At 41.9% G+C, this 18954-nt stretch overlaps 1 protein-coding gene across 1 annotated transcript in view; it reads left to right on the forward strand.

Moving 5' to 3' along the window:
* Positions 1-18954, forward strand: part of opn7b (opsin 7, group member b) — a 58944-nt gene that overhangs the window by 22892 nt on the left and 17098 nt on the right. The window lies entirely within an intron of this gene.

An 18954-nucleotide genomic window follows, 5' to 3' on the forward strand; every position in this document is an offset into this window, starting at 1 on the left:
TTTTTATCTATCATTTCTCATTTCCTTCAGTTTATGCATCGTCATTCACAGCAGCTTTTGGCACAAGGTCATATTTTATCAAAGTCAAATCCGCCAAATCCTCTTATTAAATCGGAATCCTTTCAATTCCCTTATTGGAACTTATTATCTCTCAACATCCGCCACTAACTTAAGACTGTAATTGTTCAATTGATCAGTGGATTTTGATACAATCTTTCATTTTAGTCTTTAATTAACTCCGGCCGAAGACTGCCATTGTTAAGTTGGAATAGAAGCTGCACCCTGAACCTTTTTTAACTTGTTTTGCAAATAAAAGCGTGAAGCGAGATAAAAGGTTGGCGATTGCTTGCCGTCATATCTCAGTGAATTTAGGTATTTTGCCGAGCAGCAGTGAGAATCCGTTCCTCTGTTCGTTCCTCTGAATAAATCTCCAATTTAAACAATACAGAATCAATCCATGAAACTTTGAAGTGAGGGAGACCAGGGAGAATTTGACTTAAACAGTTCTGTGTATGGGGCAGCAGGTGACAGACACGGAAAGAAAACCGGGCCATCACTTACGCTCAGAGTCAGACCTTCAACCCCCTCTGTCATCCCATTTTTTTCTTCTTCTTTCATTGTTTGTTTTTTGCTGTTCTCTCCTTCACCCAGCTTCGCCACCCTGAATAAAACATCACCTGAGACTCGCTCCTGTACTACAAAAAAATAGATAGATAGATAGATAGATAGATAGATAGATAGATAGATAGATAGATAGATAGATAGATAGATAGATAGCAGGATAACTTTGTAAATGCTTTTTAATGAAACTGCGTAGACCAGTAAATTGTTTGAGTGGACAGAGATTAGATTTAGGCAACCTGATTTTCCATCCCCACAAAGCAGAGGACTTAAAAGACTCGGATTTAGCACATTTTCTTTGAAAATTAATCAATATCACATTTTGCATGCATGAAAAGTTGCGGGGGTTACATTTATTACCAAGATTGATCACAAGATTTGTTTATTTAATGGATTCACTTGAGCAAAAGCACTTTGTTGTGTTCCTGTGGCCAATAGGGTGTGACAGAATGCAGACAGACAGTGAGGAATAATGATGGAATTAATGCTAATGTGTGCGCAGTGCTTACAGTGGGCGTAATTAGAAGCAGAACCGCTGCAGGCACGAGAAAACAAAATTAACACAGCTGTGTTGTGTCCTGTGGGTTACACAATCAGATTAAGTTTGAAACAAGTGCTATGTGCTACCTCTTCTGCTTTATCTTTAATTGATTAAAAAATACTTAAATTAATTATTTAAAACAAATAGTTCAAGAAATTAGAAGGATTAATTAATCTGTCTTGAATTATGAACAGAATATGAGAAGGCAAAAACAAATGTTAGTAGTTTGGATACCAGGGAGAAAATCATAAAGCAACAAAAGAATAATCCCAAAATCTTCTTTACTGTCGGTTGAATTTTGGAGTTTTTCTCTCACTTTCTATTTTATTTTCAGACATTTTCAATTCTGTTCTGGTCAAAACATACCATTGGATTGCATAACCGCTGACTTTAGGAGACTGTGACAGTCTTTATTGTTTGCTTTTTGTTGTTGTTTCTTTTTAACAGTTTGTGGACTAATGTTCAACAGATTAACATACAACACATGACCTTGCAATCAATTAGTGAAATTATCGAACAGTTTGGAGGGGGTGCTCAAGGAATGTCCAAATATAAACCAGTTTAAAAATATATAGTTATAATACATTTTATTTAAGAAGCACATTTAAAAGGACAATTTACAGAAAGGTTTGTTTGATTATTATTATACTGACAGGGTATGAAGAATATCCACTATTAAACAGGATAAGATGTTACAATCCCTTGTAACAAGATCCGAGGCGAAACACATTTAGCAGTAGGCAGTAAGTAGTATATCATTGGGATTTTCAAGTGGTCACATCCCTGTTAAGTTAGGCCGACAAGAAGACTTCAGCTCCAGTGTCCTGGGGTCGTCCCCCCTTGATGCTGCCACCACACGACCGTGTGACTTTCAACCACCAAGAAATTAGCATAGCCCTACTACTAACTACTAAAACCACTCAGCTAGCCTTACCTTTGGCATGCTCCCCAGCTAGCATGTAGCATGTACAATATTGATCTTTTAAGAAGGGGTGGGATGAAATAAGTCTTTACTTCCTCCCTCTCCTATTTGGATTTGTAGAATCTGGAATATTCAGTTTTGTGTTATCCCTGTTCATTGTGTCCATTCCTGTATTTTGTTTGCTTTTTACAAACTAAACTAAAATGATGTACTGCATTTTCCAGTATCTACCTCAAAGTCTCCGTGTTTTGTGTTTTGTGTTTTGTGTTTGTGTGCTGTTTTCACCTCTCCATTGTTCACCCTCCAGATATTGCCTTCCCCCTTCTAGGCTGTTCTGTTGTGCGCCTCCGTTCTCACTTGCTCACCCAGGTTGTAAGTACAAAAAGAACTGCATGTCATTAGATATTTAATTGCATCTGAACAGCACGCCATCTCAGGCACAACATACACGTCGTTGCATCATATTTTTAAACTTTTTCCGTCTAATTTTGTAAATTATACACGTGATGGTTGGGGTTAGGGCTGAGGTCAGAGGCAGGTGTACTGATAACGAATTAGCATATTACTCAGGTGCTGTTTGGTAATATTAGACTAGGGAAAAGAGCCTAGTCTGCGGCCAAGGGGGCCCTGTTGGCAGCATTCAAGTTACCTGTGAGACATTTCTCTGCTAAGTTTAGCAGAGTAAGTTTGAGTTTTGTTATTTCAGTTTGAGCTATAGTAATAGATTATTTTATACTTTATTTCCCTGCTGCTGAATCAATCTCCTCAGGCATCTTTTTCCTTTTCCTTTCATCTACTAGCTTATTTCTGGGGAAAATAAAGAAAACTAGCAGACATGAAACATTAAAAACAAATAGTATGCAAGAACACCATCGCCCACGCTTTGGGCAACTATCATCTATCTATTTGTTCACATATGCTTAATTGCCAGTTCACAGGTCACTTGCAAATACAAATGCATTATAGTGACGAGAGTAATTATTTTAAACTTGTCGTCAGCATCTGTTTAAAATAATTACTATTAATTAATCTATTACTTTAGAAAAAAAATTGCGAGTGGGCTAAGTCAAATAACACTTTTCTCACTAGTGCTGTTCAGTTCAACAGCTTCACAAATTACATCTTTGATCATACAGTTGAAGAAACACTTTTTCAACATAAAGTCAACATTGTAACAATCATGAAGCTAAGATTTAGGGCAGGGCCGTTGTATTAGGAGTCCTTTTCACAAATGTATCCCATGTTGTGGCAAATAAGTGTACGCGTGTGTGTACTTGGCAAAGTGAACACTGCGGGGACGCTGGATTGCAACGCTGTCAGTGACATTTATACTCTTGCTCAGTATCGAATTGATCGATATCCTCCCTGCTGCTCTCTATATTAGTATACAGTGAATTGCAAGAGACCTCTAACTCAACTTCACTTCTTCCCGCTGGCTCCATGCTTCACGGTTGTCTTGAGGGAGATAGGGAGACACCTGGGAGTCTATGTAAAAGTCCCAGCTGCATGACCTGCAGGTTTTTGTGGCGCAACCGTATCTGAAACAAGCTATTCATTTAGTTCTGACCCACAGTAATCATCCATGGAAGATTTATGGCAGATTTCTGAGACTTGTAATGAGAAGAAAGACAGGGAACAAGCAAGAAACAAACTAAGAAACAAGGGCTCTAGTCTGCCTTATAGCATGGGAGCAACAAACAAAGCATTCAAAAACAGATCCACATTCTAAAGTAACAACTAGCATGACTTGTAGTAAAAAAAACCCAATAAGTCATGTTCACATGTCTGATTAGTAATAAGTCATGCTTTTTAAGTAACAAATCATCCTTTTCATGAATCCCAAGTTCTAAACGAGGACAATGGATACACTGATTATGCACGGTCTAAAGAGCAGAGAGTCTTTTATAATACATCAGAAGCACACATTTCCTGTCTAAGAGTGTGTAACAGCGTGTGTTTGTTTGTACAGGTCTTGTGCATGTCTCTTGACTTGGCTTGCTTTCGTCCAACTGTTGAACTTGCCAAGCTAATCTTTCTCTGGCAGGCTGTGCTATGGCAGTGTTGTTTGTATACTGTCAGCAGTGGGACACAGTTTAAGAAAGCTGTGTTTCCACGGACGTCTCAACGTGCCAGCTATGAGAAGGAGAGCTCTGGCCAAGCTACCATCAGCCACACGCCAGCAACAGGAAAACAGACACGCTGTCTTAACTTTCCTGCCTTTCTTTAATTCTTTTACTCTCCCCCTCTCCATGTGGCTCTTTCAAGAAAACTCAGTCATATATATCACATGAGCTGCAGGCCTCACTTCAACTTTCCACGCTGATATATATATCTGTGAAGGTTCTCAGTCATCCAGGCGACCGGACTAGTAGAGTTTCTTGAAGACGTTTTAGAAGCTTGAAGCTTCTAAAAAATATAATCTGCCATCAATTTACAATTCAGTCTTAACTTCTGTCCCAGAGAAGTCTCACTCCCATTCACACCTTGAGACCAGAGCCTCTGATAATGGGTCATTCGGGCACCATTCATTGGAGGGAGAGGACAAACAGTCCCCCCTTAACAATGGGTAAGTATCTAGCTGTTAACAGATGCTGTTCTACACCACAGACAGCATAATTGTAGATGGGTGGAACTGTAGAGCTCCCCCTGGTGGCTGTGTGTAGTATAAGCCATAAGCTCCACCTCTTCCATGTTAGTGGGTGGGACCAAACTAAAAAACTAAAAAACACAACAAATATTTTTTACAACAAATAAGGATGGTTTCTGTCATTTTAGGTAGTAAATATTATACTAAATTTTATGGATAACTTTTGTTTTAGTTATTTGACGCTATAGAAACAGGATACCAGTTGCCATGCCAACCTCTGCATAAAGCGGGAAAATAAATATATAAAAAAAAAAGTTCAGGGGCGACACAGTGCCCCTGTGGTTAGCACTGATGCCTCGAAGCGAGAAGGTCCGGGTTTCAGTCCAGCTCGGATTTGTATGTTCTCCCTGTGTCTGCGTGGGTTTTCTCTGGGTGCTGCAGTTTCCTCCCACCTCTAAAAACAAGCTTGTAAGGTTAATTGGTGATTCTAAGTGTGAATGGTTGTTAGTTTCTGTTTTGGCCCTGTGATAGACTGGAGACCTGTCCAGGTGTACCCTGCCTCTCGTCCTATGACAGCTGGGAGAGGCTCCAGCAACCCTCCGCAAAATGGTAGTAGAAGATGCAATGAGACGAAACAAGTTCAGTGTGTAATCCAACATTTCCTTGTAACTGGTGGAGGTAGAGCAGAGCTTCGTATTAATTAAATGAAAATGCGAGTGAGTGTGGAGGAAGTGTGGTCGGGTCATCGATATCGTGGCTCCATTCTTGGACTGTGCTGCTCAGACTCTGGCTTTGAAAACGCAAGATGGCGTCGCCCATAACCCCTGGACAGAAGTGGCGACACGTCATCCATATTTATATACAGTCTATGGGCTACACCCACAGATGTTCCTATTGAAGCCTCAACTGCCCACGAGTCCCCTAGAACTGATGAAGCTACTCAGATGAGATGCAAAATGTCTTCAAGAAACTCTACTACAAGCCCACCTGCCTTTCTGTAATGGTGTTGGATGTACTGGTCTATTTTGGTGTTTTGCTCTGTATGTTCCAGCTCAGTGCCCCGTCAAAGTACAGTCGCAGAAAAGCAGCTGATTGTGTCCATGTTCCTGCTGTATGACTGGTAGAACTCGTCTGAGGCCAGAAACTCTATCAGCAACAAAATGCAACGGCCTATGAAGACGATGCAGGGAAGGCTCCTATATTTCACGTTACTGCGCTCCATTTATTTCCATTCACCTTGACTGCAGTTTTCTGCATGAGAAACCTGATTTGTTTGACAGGATGATGAACGGAGGGAGACCCTGCAGGCTATAAATTGCTGTATGATAGTGGTTGTCGCCGAGATAGAGGTGGCTGTGAGGTGAGAAGTGGAGTCAGGGATCTGAAGCTGAAACTGGTGGGATGGGGAAGCAAAGAGTAATACTGGATTTATTCAAATGTAATTATACACTATGCACTCAATTAACACAGGTGCGCTGGTACAGCTGTTTCCTTGGGAAATGTTCCTTATTAAAATCGTACATCTAAAGAGACTGGATGTATTTTTTCTGTACTTTTTTTTGGTTTAATAAAATTAAGTTGGCTTTAACTAGATTGAAAAAAAAAATCTGTTTTTAGTTTGGTACTATCCTCAGTCTGCCAAATGCTTGAAGATTCCCTCCAGGCACATTTTATAATTTATTTAAAAATAATATTCTCGGGAAGATAATTTGAGTCAGATGTGGGAGTTTTTTCTCCTCCACAAAATATTCTGTACACACTTAAAAAGTCTTAAATTTATGTTGACTTCCTCTCCCTTATTGTAAAACTCAGCATGTGTGGGGCTGTTGGATGTCTCATGTGTGTGCCCCCTGACACAGGCTGAGTCTGAGGCAGGAAGGAAATGTGCATTTTGGTCAACTACTCACACAAAATCTCTGCTTCGCGTCTTGGATCTGACCTTGTTTAAGTTCCCCTAAGGATGACACCAGACTGAGAGCCTGTGTGTGCACGCCGCGGCAGAAGTGGGTCTTCTCAAAATGCTGACAGCTGTGGCAGCGAGCGCGAGCGCAGCTTTCAGGTGAGCAGTGTGAGCAGGCGTGCAGCGGACGACTGAGCGGCTTTGCGGGTTTAAGTAAGCTGCTGTGATTACAAGGGCAGGCTGGATATGTATTGCCGTGACAGGAGTCTTGTCGCATTAATGTTGCAGCGGACTGGAATTTTCGTTTGCCTGATCCAGCACACGGGCTTTGTTTCATTTATTCCTTTGTGTTCTACTCATGTCTAAGCAAACACCTTCACTTTCAATAAGTAGCAAGTGTCAGACGTGTAAAATGTGAACAAATCCCACTATGCATACAGTGTGACTGTGCTGTAGTGGTGACACAGTGTCTTATAAAACCATTTATTTTTGGAATACTGAAGGGCTGCAGTGGAGAATGGTGGCAGACTCAATAGAACTGTAAAAGGAATTTAGAAATAAGCGTCACACTGCTCTGAATGCTCGTTTTCAGCACTTCATCAGATAAATCAGACACTGATTGTGGTTTGGAGCTATGATCCCGATGCACAAAAGCTGAAGCATGCACAAAAGCTGAGTAGTGAATATTTAAGGGAAGATTTGAAGATTTCCAACAATCACGGCAACTGTTGCACATTAATAACCCCGGGCTGCTACGGCGCACATGATTGGTGCAAGCAGCTACCCAGGATTCAATAATAAATGAGGTTCTTCCAAATGATGAGTCTTTCGGAGTATTGTTTAGAACCACGGGACTGTCGCATTGTTGTTTTTGATCACAATAACCCTGATTTATGGGTCTGCCAACATATTATAATATATTTCTCTCGGTGACAGAGTATCCTCTTCAACTGGGACTGATTTGCTTCTCCTCGGCGTTCACTCATTGCACATCTTTCAGCATGTAATAAGATTCCCGTTTGTGATTCTCTATTTACCAAACACCTGCTTGTTGTTTCTGACACGTTCTGCAGCGGTGCTCAGATGGTTGTGGAATTGCCCATCAAAATGAAATGCTTTCTCCTCTCCGTGCAACGCAATTACCATATTTATATTACTAAATTTAAATGTAAGTGCAGTGTATTATTCATATGTCTATACCCTTGCTATCGCCAAACATATCCTATTAACGGAGAGGCTGAAAAGAATGGGGAGAGGCTAGAAGAGCAAATTGAAAGGATAAGCCTGCCACATTAGCGGCGGAGACGGTGATATATGGAGGGTCACGCAAGGTTTGTACTCCCTTAGCCCCAAACTCTTTAGCACACATTGCAGCACTTGCGAGTGCTGAACGTTGTTGCTTGAACCCTGGTGTACTGAAATAATTTGATGGTAAACAATCAAGCACTTTTACCCCTAATCCCTTTTGAGGAACGGGGCCCTCCTGTTTGTCTTCGCACCTCTGCCTAGATCAGATTGTTCGTCGAAAAGAAAAATCATCCTCTGAAATGTGTAAATATCTGAGACCTGCTTTGCTCACCAGCTTGACTAGAGGTGAGCAGATGGGAGAGCGAGGGATCGGTTACTGGAGTCACTCGTGACACTAAGGAAAAATAAAGGCACCGAGGGAGAATGCCAGCGTTCAAGCGTCGTGCTGTTTGTCAGAGAGGTGAACAGATGGATGCGTAAATGATGGAGGGACAGGGTAGGAGACAACTGGAAAACATGTAATCCACATGCACACGGATAAAGGGCTGGGTTAAAAGGGGAATCAATGGATGACTAAGATGGAGTGCTCAGAGGGGGAGGGAAAGAGACAGGGTCAAGATGAACGGAAAACAAAATGTTCCAACTGGCTCGAAGGGAGCTGAAGTCACAAACAATTATCATGCGCAACTGAACTGTGAGATGCAAAGTGTACATTTGGTGGCATGCGATGCACAAAATGCACCTTTGGGCCGCACGTGTCACCAAGTGCTTCTTGTGCCACGAAACTTAAGCCAAACATTTTTATTTTTCGACAGTTCATGCTGAATCTGTTGCTCTTCTGTTAGTCTGAGGAGAGGAATTAAGCATAAATCAGAGATTTGTCAGTGTTCCTTGTATGTATACACACAGCTTACAGCGCTTTGTGTGATCATTCTCGCCTCCAATCTTCAGTCGTTTAAGGACTACTTTTCCATGTCATTTCCCACCTGTTGAACATTGACGGCGAGGCTTGATTTCAATACAGTTACCTTTATGAGACTGACAGCCCCCCCTCGTCATCTATGTGTGAATTACAGAACGTGTCAATCACAGCAATTGTTCACTATCCCAAGGGAGCAGGTGACTGTCGGGTCATCCCCTGGGAATCATAATCCTAATCTATAACTGAGCACACAAGTCCTGAAATTAGACAAATAAAACCCAATCAGGGAAACGAAAGGAAAATACTATAGCTGTGTTTTTATTTATAATTTATTTGTGAGTTCGAAGAGTAAGCACACCAGTGGAATTATTTGTTCATTTAAAAATAGAGAGATTTTTTTACAGCTCGATCTTCACAACACACATGGACAAAGGAGCTTTCTGAAGACCTCAGAAAAAGTTGTTGTTCAGTTGTTGTTGCACATCAAGCTGGAAAAGATGACTGGAAATCCATCTCTAAAGAGTTTGGATTTCACAAATACACCGGAAAGCAAATGGAGGAGATGTAAGAGGAACAGGTCACAGAGGAACCCAGGTTAACTTCTGAGCAACAAAAGGCCTCTCTCACATTGGTCCATGTTCATGAATCCACCAGGAAAACACTGAACAGCGATGGTGTGCATGACAGAAGTGGCAAAGACAAAGACGCTCCTCTATGAAAAGAATATCTGCTTTTGAGGACAAGCCAGAAGATTGTTGGGAAAATAATTTGTGGCCAGATGAGACCAAAGTAGAATTGTTTGTTTTAAATGAGAGGCATCATGTTTGATGGTGAAAAAAAAAAAAAAGCCACTGCATTCCAGCTTAATTTCATCCTCCCCATGGTAATGTCCTTGTTTGGGCCTGTTTTGCTGCATCTGAGCCAGGACGGCATGTCATCTTTGATGATGGAATGAATTCTCAATTATACCAGCAAATTCTAAAAGAAAATGCCAAGACATCTGTCCATGAGCTGGATCTGAAGAGAAACTGGGTCATGCAGCAAGACAACAGGAACACAAGTTGTTCTGCAAAAGAAGGGTTAAAAAGGAACAAAGTCAATGTTTTGGTATGGCCAAGGCAAAATCCTGACTTTAATCCAGCAGAAATGTTGTTGAATGACCTGACACAAGACGTTCATGTGTGGAAACATCTCAGAACTGGAGAACTGAGCAGTGAACTTCGATGCTCCTATAGACAAATGATGAGCAATTGAAATGTTTAGTTGCTGATATCGTTGCACAGATGGATCACACCAGATACTGAAAACAAGGGTTCGCATACATTTGAATTTCTTCACAAGACAAGACTAGATCAGGTTTTATTTGTCACATGCACAGCTATACACAGTACAATGCACAGTGAAATGTATTTTAGAACCTGCAGCCAGGAGCAAAAAAGCAGCAAAAAGGGGGCAGCTATACATGAATTACAATATTGCATCTGTGTCAATAAAGTACAAGGTACAGTGATGCCTGAAAGTCCAGTTAAGGCTCGGAGTTGAGCAGACAGATGGCGTAAAAACTCCTGTTCAGCCTCTCATTCTTTATCCTCAGATAATCACCGACCTGATGGCAGTAGGGAGAAGAGCATCCAGAGTTACTGGGTTGTTTCAGGATCTGCTTGGTCCTTAACCTGCAACATTTTGCGTAAATGTCCATCAGGTTGGGGAGGAGGGTTCAGGATTTACACATGTGTTTTTCTGTGATTTAACACATACAAACACACCTGACGGTCATGTGCAAAGGAGGCGCACTCGTGTGTGACACCTTTCAAATGAGATTTTATCCACTCGTGTCCTGCTGCCCTCAGATAAGGACTAAATTGTGTCCCATCCAGAGGTTGAATCACGAGGATGAAAGCTGAAGATGACGGAACACAAGAAATGGTCTGGAACTAAAGGCATTCTGCCTTGCATTTCTTGTTGTTCCTTTACATCACAAAGAACCAAACCTCAAAACGAACGGACTAGAGAAATGGAAGGAAAGAGCCGCAGCGGGGGCTGTTTGTGACAGTTTGCACTACGCTTTTTAAAAAAAACAAAAATGGACACCTTATTGATGAAGAGACCCCGCTGGAGGTGATGTAGAGCAATTCTGAAAATACTGACACCAACTGGCCACATTACAAGTAAGAAAACTGCTCTTGCTGTGCTGTGACATTTGCTGTTAGTTATGGCATCCATTATGCTCGCACGTTAGTATTTCTGAAATTCTCCCAGGGATGTGTCTGGAGGGAGATAAGGTAGCATTACAAAACCTCTGTGCAGGGTGTTTGTCCTCCTGTGAAGGACTCGTCAGGAGTGGCGTCTCTTAAAAAAAAAAAAGCAAATTTTTTTTTTTTTATCTGGTGCAGGAAATACGCAGATCAACTGATGAGTTGGTATCACATAAGAGAAAGAGGCGAAACGCAGAGAAAGACGAAAAACAGAATGTGCGGTAGTTGCAAAGGGGTAAATCACTCATGTCCTGTTTACATAATCATGCTTATTTGTTTTAATTGGATCCTACTGTATCATATGTTTTGGGTCCAGACCATGCTCAGCTCTTGGAGCTGCATCTCTCTCTCTGTCTCTCTGCCTGTTTCTCTTCTCTTGTCCACACATTGGGTCTATATATCCATGTGAAAGGACTGGGTCTGGCCTCATCTCACAGCTTAGGTCACTGTAACAAGACTTCAAGTGAGTATTCACGAATTTAACTGTAATTGCTCCGCGACTGTGCCAAGTAAATGGCTCTTTGTTACTCTGTTTTATCTGTTTGTGACCTTGAAAATTGAATCCACAGCTTTATTTCTCCGCAGCTGGAATAATCCCAGAACTCGTGCCTCCGTCAGAAAACACTTGTCCTACTTCTAGCTGACATGAGTGCGTAGGTGTTCAGCTTTGTCAGAATCCAACAATCGTGATGACGCTGTACTCCGCCTATCCTTGCCTGCTTTGGAGGTCAGCTTATATTGTGGATTTGTCTCTTCCTAAAGAGACGTTTTTTATGCATGCACTGGTTTCTGGTGCTTATTTAAATGCGTATTTTAAATATTAGGAGAGTTTAAACATGTGAGCAGCCGCGTGGTTAAAGACTTTTACCCTCCACTTTGTTCCAACTTATACTGAAATATAATATTATATATAATATATACTGCCACTGTATGCCAACTGCATACTGAAGATGGGCCCTCTGAAGAATGACTGCAATGTGTGAACAGAGGGAGAAGTACGTAAAGATGAATTATGGTTTTAAATTGAGGAGGATATGTGCCAGATGGATGAGTCGTGCCTCATGGAAATGAATGAGATGATCAGCATTTAATCATGTGCAGGGTCTTGTCATTGGCATGGAGCGCAGAAGAGAAATTACGTGAGAGTGAAGAAAAAGTCAGAAATGTGTAGTATAGTATAGACTGTGTAGTAAAATGAATCCATCTCTGGTTCTGTGGTAAGTTTGGCCTTGTGTCACAGGGTGATGTGTGTGTGTGGTTTGGGGCGGTTAAATCCCAGATGTGTGTGGTGGCGGGGAGTCGTCTTAGTTCGCATGGCAGAGGTAGAAAGGACAGCAGGCACATCGGGACGTCCTGCCCCAGAGTCCCAGAGGGGAACGCTGCCGTTCGAGGATCCAGGCCGCCACCACGGTACAGATGCATGAGAGGGGGAAGCCCCCCCAAAGTGGAGGGGTGGGGAAAGGTTCCAGGTACTCCTGTATTTCTTTGAACACACGGAACCAAATGTAATTTAGTGACCTCTTTTGGTTTTGTTTGTGGCTGTTATTCACTGTCACCGTCTCTCCACTCGGTGACACGCTTGAAGCTGTGATTTCAAATGTCTGATCACAAATCTTTATTTTAGACCTGACATGGACTTACTGAGTTTATGCCCAGATCAGACTTGTAGTTAACTGCGGAGGGAGATGTTTGGTCGGTATATACACATACGCACAGTACGTGTATATGGTGGCTAACAACAGGAAACTGGCCCAAGTGGACCTTTCCCAGCACCTTTCCTTCTGTTCCGTAAGCAGTAAAATTGTATAACTAACAAATTTTTAAAAGTCAACACAATGTGGTGCTATTAGCAGAAATGCAGTATAATATTTACAGTGCCCCCCTTTATGGGAGTCATGGTGGTGTAGCGTTTCACACTTACGCCTCAAATTTGAAACTGGGGGCCTTTCTGTGTTGAATTTGCATGTTCTCTCTGTGCCTGAGGAGGTTTTCTCCAGATGCTCTGACTTTTGATCCAAAGACATTCGCATTTGGAACCATTTGTGATTCTAAATTGGGTGAATTGCATGTGAATGGTTGCCTTTTTGTGTTACCTCTGTGACAAACTGGCGGTCTGTCCGGGGTGTGCTTTGCCTCTCGCCCAATGACAGCTGAGGTGGGCGCCAGGCCTCCTGCCACCCTCCAGAGGACAAGCATCAGAATTACAGAATCAATGAATGAGCTCCTGACTACTGCGAAAACTCACTGGTACTCATTGTTGCAGGTAACAGTATTGTATACAGTGGAAACAGTGATGCTGTTGGATGGTTGGTTGGCAGGGCAGGAGTGAGCTTGGTGGTTTAGATGTGAAAGGATCTCACAGAGGTAGCTGTGAGGGTAATCTGCTTTCTGTAATGTAAAGCAACATAAACATCCCGATAAAAAATCATCAGCTGTTGAATCTCTGCTCTCATCAGATGCTATTGACAACCGTGTTTCCTTATTGCGCATGAATCCTGCCACTTTAGAGAGGCACTCTTTTAAGTAGTCACCATCTGAGAAGGGTTTCCTGTTTGGGGTTGAGGACCTCGGATCTGATATTACAGAGAACTGCATTTTCCTCTGTTTTGTTGCAGACTAGCTTCCATTTGCATGACTTTGTGCTCTCATTTCTGCACCAGTGCAGGTCAGCTTCCATAGTGTCGGCTTATATTATACTCTTACATTACAGCAATGGTTTCATTGTTGCATCTGAAATGTTCTGCACTCACTCGCTATCTTGGGTTTCTACCAGTCTGTGATTACTCTTGTTTTGCAGAGATGCTGCAGCCTTCAAGATGTTAGCTTCTGTTAAAACTAAACAGTACAATGCAGTCAAGTGGAAGTTATATGTGCAGGACATATTACAGTATATATTTAGAACTTGCTGGGGGCTTGCTGGGGCCCATAGTTTGGACACCACTGTTCTAGAGAAAAAGTAATAAAACATAAGTGAATAAATAACCGCCTTTTTATACAAATTTTGTTGTGCTTTTGCAATTGTGGAATAAGCCTTAACTTCATAGAAGCAGGTCCTCATCTGTGGAGTCCTTCATGTTGCGTTTCCGTGTTTGTAACATACGTGGAAATGGACACACCAAATACTTGGCAAGTGTGGAGGATTTGGCTTCACTCTGCAGCCTCACAGCTACATATGCCTCTAAATCCCACTGAAGCCTGCTGTCTGCTCTGAAAACCTTTTACTTTAAACTTCACTGGACAAAAAGGAAAGCTACTTACTTTGCTGGCAAACATAATTCAGGAAGTAATTTCCTCCAAAACATATTTTTGTAGAAGATAGGATTGTTGTTGCGCAGTGAATATCAATGTAACGTTTGGTTAAATCAAACTATACAACAACACAAATTATCACAAAATACAACATTGCCAATTTACACACATGACTGGTAGCGAGCTGGTAATTCTAAATTCTTTACCACCGTCTGTGTGGAGACCTGTAAATTGTTTTTATTCCATTGCAGTTCTCTGTAATATCAGATAATCTCCTGGACTCTGCATGGGAAAATAAGGAGCCAACTGCGTTTAGTGTAATAGAAGGTGTGAAGATGACGGTTTCCAGCTGGAAATACATGGCGTGCGTGAGGCTCTGGGGTTCAGTGTATGAGAAATATAGTAATCTGTTTCCCAGATGCATTCAGCAGAGAATTTGCTCTCTGTTCATTTCATCTCTCTTAATCACGTTGGTGTCTGCAAGGGTATTCAATGATATACGTGCACTGGATGGACGCTTTCAATACCACTAAATCATCCCATTGTCCTATTTTCTTTCTGTTGAGTAATCTCCAACCTCCTGCTTTCAGTCCTTCGCTACTGACAGTTTCAGTCATAGGATTTCTCTCATCCTTCACTTGTCTTCGCATATTTGTTCCAGCTCCCCATTCTTTCACTGTGCGCGTCCCACCTCTCTCACTTTTTCCCTCACGATTTTACCCTCTCTGTCTTTTTGGCACCGCACGTGCGTGTCTGTGTGTGCCAGTGCAGACTGTACATTTGTGAGACATCCAGGCTTAAGTTGTCACAGATGTCCTCTACAATGATTACCCTAAATTCCACTCTTCGGCTACAAGGCCGACAGCCGCTTTGTGTCTTCCCCTCACAATTTATCCCACTCTTCCCCTTCTCAAACCGACGGTGGTGAGCGCGGCTTCCTTTCCTGGCCCGCGCTGCTCTGCCACCCCTCTCATTTTGAGTGTCTCTCTCTTGACTTCATCCTCTCAGACTGTTAATCCTGTCTAGTCCCTTGCACCTCTGACACCGCTGACCCCTGACAAGTGTGGATTTAAAAACACGTTCCCAGCAGACCTGTGCAGCCTGCTCCTCATCACTGCTCGCAGCTATCCGCCCGAGGCTGCAGCAGCTTTCGCTTGCATCATACTTTCAAATGTCTGTCTGAACTGCTGACAGACAGAGCGCGGTTGCGCTGTGAGCGTTCGCCTGTTTTGTTTTTACAAATACAGAGAATGCACGGAATAAAAATAGGGTTGTTTGAGATGAAGCGCTGCGTTCATGGAAAACAGGAACAGCAAGAGGTGGCGGTGACAGGAAGCGGCAGTCACGACTGGCAGGTCTTGTGTTTGGCAGAGTAGCCTGCAGCTCATCATGACAGCGTTCACGGGTTTATGGCTTATGCACAGAATAAACGAGAGGTCTGCTGTATATAAATCTGCTACCCAAACAAAAGTGTTGTGTGTGTGTCTTTCTCTCGAGCTTCAAAAGACCAATCAATAGCTGGAATGCACAAAGAGAGGACAGAAACACCAAACAGTATTTTTTTTTTCATCATTGATCTATCAAATCACTAGACTGTCAGGGCCACACGTTAGTGAGAGATGTTACTTTACGAGTCCCCCACATTCCACATTGTGAAAGTTTTCTCACTTAATACTTTCTTAGATCAATAATTCTCATTGTTGACTACGACAGCATGCCACCTGGGGTAACAGTAAAAAAAAAGAAAAAAGGATTGTAATATTTGTGGGTTGTTTATGTCAGTTTTCTGATAAAAGTTGTTCTGAATAACCTTTAATCCAAACTAAAATCAAGATGAATTAAACATACATTTATAAAAAAAAAAAACAACCATGGCAACTCGCTCCAGAATATTCAGCAGCAATCTTCAACCCGTTAAGACATTATTTGCGGTCAAAGTCAGAAAGAGTTTGAGAAAAACCGACGAACTGTGCGGCGATCGCTGATAATCGATTCTGTTCGTGGCTGACTCACTGTGAACTCTATGGAAAAAGAGACGGGCTGGTGACGGGCTGAAAATGCTGTGCATGAGTGCATTTTTTATAATCTGATGAGACTTGCTGATTGTCCGTCCATTATGTGCGGCCTGAACAAAAATATACACTGAATATTCAATATGCATTCATTAAGGCACACAAAGCACTAATGCAAATTTGGCTCCCATTTACGCTCCCCTTCCTCCAAACACTCTGGAGTGAAGTCTGAAAGTCTGAGTGCACTACCCAGAAGTAATGTCATTCATCATTTATCAAAAGCTAACTCCTTTTCAATCTTTGTATCTCTTGGAAGTTGAAGTTTACTTTCAGCACCTGTCCTTTTCATAGTTTATATGTGATATCTGCTTGGAGCTGCTGAGATAATGATAGGAGAGCTAACGAAGTTGAGAAAAAGAAGGACTAGTTTGAAAGGTTGGATGAACTCGCAGGTAACATGAGACACAAGGACTACTGAAAGAGAACCATGATTTTTATTCTTTATGAACTGAAACTGATTGACAGGACCATGTCAGACTCCCTCTATTAGTAGGAAGCAAGCAAAGATAAGAGGATTTATACTTACTGGAAAGTAGTACAGATACAGTAGAGTGTTTTCTAAATATAAGGTAAACCGAAGCAGCAGCCTTCGAGGGCTGAGGAATGAAGCCATCACTCAATAAAGTTCCTTGATTGATCAAACCAGAGTGTGGCAGCCTTGAGCGACAGCTGGGCGCCGTCACAGGTCACAAACTATCTGCCTAAACGGCACCTGCTCTCCTCAGCTACACTCACGCTCTGCGTCTTGGCCCGTCTTTGAATTAGCAGAGAGTTAGATGGAGTCAGGCACTGCCAAGACGGTGACAGTTTGAAAAAAGCTCTTCAGAAATCGTAGAAATCGCAGCCTCAAACGTTGTTTGTCCATCTATTTACACAGTCAGTGTGCAAACCCATTTGTATTCACTCATTCAGGTGATTGATTTAGATTGATTTAGATTGATTACTGGGTTACATGTGGGCATGGGCATCATCTTTATTCGTTTACCTTTAACATTGTTTAACTTCTCGTTTTACTCCACTACTTGCCACTTTCTTAGGTACACCTGTTCAATTGCTTGTTAACACGAATAGCTAATCAGCCAATCACATGGCTGCAATTCAGTGCATGTAGAGGTGAGTTCAAACCGAGCATCAGAATGGGGAAGAAAGGGGATTTATGTGACTTTGAACGTGGTATGGTGCCAGACAGGCTGGTCTGAGCATTTCAGAAGCTGCTGATGTACTGATCTACCATCTCCAGGGTTTACAGAGAATGGTCCAAAAAAGAGAAAATATCCAGTGAGCAGCAGCTGTGTGGATGAAAATGTCTTGTTGATGTGAGAGGTCAGAGGAGAATGGGCAGACTGGTTGGAGATGATAGAAAGGCAACAGTAACTCAAAAGACCACTCGTTACAACCAAGGAATGCAGAATACCATCTCTGAACGCACAACACGTCCAACCTTGAAGAAGATGAGCTACAGCAGCAGAAGACCAGACCAGTGCCACTCCTGTCAGCTGAGAACAGGAAACTGACACTACAGTTCACACAGGCTCACCAAAATTGGACAATAAAGGATTGAAAAAACGTTGTTGACCTTGTCCATCCCTTTATAACCACAGTGTACCCATCTACTGACGGCTACCTCCAGCAGGATGACACCATGTCACAAAGCTCATATCATCTCAAACTGGTTTCATGAACGTGACAATGAGTTCACTGTACTCCAACGGCCTCCACAGTCACCACATCTCAATCCAATAGAGGAACCTTTGGGATGTGGTGGAACGGGAGATTCTCATCATAGATGTGCAGCCGAAAAATCTGCAGCAACTGTGTGATGCTATCATGTCAATATGAACCAAAATCTCTGAGGAATGTTTCCATCACCTTATTGAAAGTATGACACAAAGAATTAAGGCAGTTCTGAAGGAAAAAGGGGGTTCAACCTTTACTGAGTATGGTTGACACAAGCTCTTTTTTTGTGGTCTTGCTTTTGTATAGTGCTTTTTAACCTATTAGTACTCAAAGCACTTTTACAATTTTTAGGTTTATACCTGTGATTTTAAAGTGCTATGTATTCTTTCTGAATATGTGAAGATGTCTTTCATCATACAGGGTCACATCAATGTGCCGCTCACCTAAAATCTAAATTAGCTTCAGTTATTATAGCAACTACAGACCAAAGGCAAGAAAAGCCCTGTTTATAAACATTAAATCTAAGCGCTCATGTATTTTTTTCACTGAGCCTGCACACTGCGTGCAAACTGTTTCACTTTATGTGCCCTTTCTTCACAGTGTTGACACTTATATTACTACATGACTTATAGATGAGCACGCTGTTTATATTTTTGTGTAAAGTAAATGTATTCTTTATTCATTTCTGGAACTTATCACTGTACTCATCTCCGTGACATCTTGTGCTTCCCTCAGGGCTTAATAAAGCACAATCGCGTCTCATCCGTTTCCTCAACCTCTGACCACAACCTCTCTAGAGAGGAAACAACAAAAGTGAGAAGAGGCCGAGCATTTTGTGTCAGTACAAGACAAAGCTATCTACAAATAAATGCTGATAAAATCTATCAATGTGTTTGTCCAGAAATCACAGCCTATGAGAAAATGTGTATTAATTAAACAGCAAAGTGAGAAAATTGTCAT

The sequence above is a fragment of the Mugil cephalus genome, chromosome 1 (genome assembly GCF_022458985.1).
Source record: "Mugil cephalus isolate CIBA_MC_2020 chromosome 1, CIBA_Mcephalus_1.1, whole genome shotgun sequence".
Lineage (NCBI taxonomy): Eukaryota > Metazoa > Chordata > Actinopteri > Mugiliformes > Mugilidae > Mugil > Mugil cephalus.